This window comes from Acyrthosiphon pisum, chromosome A1, assembly GCF_005508785.2.
Source record: "Acyrthosiphon pisum isolate AL4f chromosome A1, pea_aphid_22Mar2018_4r6ur, whole genome shotgun sequence".
NCBI classification, from domain to species: domain Eukaryota; kingdom Metazoa; phylum Arthropoda; class Insecta; order Hemiptera; family Aphididae; genus Acyrthosiphon; species Acyrthosiphon pisum.
In genome coordinates, this window is record NC_042494.1 from 168,759,504 (window position 1) to 168,761,013 (window position 1,510).

General features: G+C 27.3%; 2 protein-coding genes across 9 annotated transcripts in view; one reads left to right on the top strand and one right to left on the bottom strand.

Moving 5' to 3' along the window:
* The window catches only part of LOC100570512 (ring canal kelch homolog), a 278,429-nt gene that overhangs the window by 84,229 nt on the left and 192,690 nt on the right, over nucleotides 1-1,510 (bottom strand). The gene's annotated exons all lie outside the window — the stretch shown is intronic.
* Nucleotides 1-1,510, top strand: part of LOC100158704 (kelch-like protein 3) — a 255,214-nt gene that overhangs the window by 40,468 nt on the left and 213,236 nt on the right. The gene's annotated exons all lie outside the window — the stretch shown is intronic.

Genomic DNA, 1,510 nt, shown 5'->3' on the forward strand with positions numbered 1-1,510 from the left:
AATAGAAAAATAATTGACTCTGGTCAAATTATTAATGAAGTGGCTTTTAAAAGCAAAGTGTTAAGAAGACGCCACATCTGCACGTGTTGTCTCCGTTTTACAAATGCGTAACATACCAAATTTACGTTCAGAAATTCAAGTTGTATGCCGTTAGCTTAAAAATTAGAGTGAATAACGTATTATGAAACTTGATGGTAAGAACATTATCTGTGTTTTGTTGAAAGTTTTTTTACGATAATGCAGTTTTTAGGTGAGTTATAGCATATATAATAAATGTAAATTAAAAATGCTCATTAATCACTTAAAACTGAATTATGGCATACAACTTCTGAGCGTACATTTGGTATGTTACACGTTTTTAAGACGGAGACAACACATGCGGGTGTTGCGTTCTCTTAACAAAATTATTAATGTATTGAAAATATGATGAAATTGTAAATTATCAACACGAGTTGATTTATATAATTTGAATAATTCTTATAACAATATTTAATTTGTATAAGTTAAGTTAAATTGTAAAGTTAAGTTGTTAGGTTGAATATGTAATGCGAGAGAAGCGAGCAAATTTTTCTTCTATTGGTGGACCCCTTAAAATATTTCACTGTAACAAAAATACTACCTATCATCCCCTGTATGATAGAACCACGATTTTTTGTTGATCTTTAACGCGTTATAAGTACATAATGGATATTGTGATATGATTAATTTGGAATTTATTATAGATACCTATTATTGGTAAATTTTTTTTTTAATACCATAGATAAGTATATAATATGTCTAATACCTAGACTGACATTACACTTTTGACAATGAAGCTGATATGTTTATTGAGATTATTATTATGACTTTGGCGAAGGTCCTATATAATTCCACAAATGGCTATTTATTCTGGAATCAACACGGATTAATTAATAGGTTACTTAAAATTAGATTAATTTTATAGCGAATTAAATAATTTTTTTAAAAAAATTTTTCTTCTATTGGTGGACCCCTTAAAATATTTCCCTGTAACAAAAATACTACCTATCATCCCCTGTATGATAGAACCACGATTTATTGTTGATCTTTAACGCGTTACAAGTACATAATGGATATTGTGATATGATTAATTTGGAATTTATTATAGATACCTATTATTGGTCAATTTTTTTTTAAAAACCATAAATAAGTATATAATATATCTTATACCTACACTGACTTACCGTCTCCGCTCAGAATTGTTTTTCTTATAGGTACATTGATATTATATCATTGAATTCAAATTTAATACTATTCATTATACAGTGACCCACTTGTAACCTACTGTACAGCAGAGCGACATCCACTTACCCACCTTTTTTTTTGATAAAGGTAGATAATCTTATAAGGAATCTTGTATTCCATTTTAAAATCTTAGTTCTAAAAAGAAAAATTTTTACAAATTCTTAACTCAAAATAATTTGCTAATTTTCGTGATTTTTCCATATTTTGTTAATTTTTTAACTTTAAATGCTAATAAAATAAAACTGTG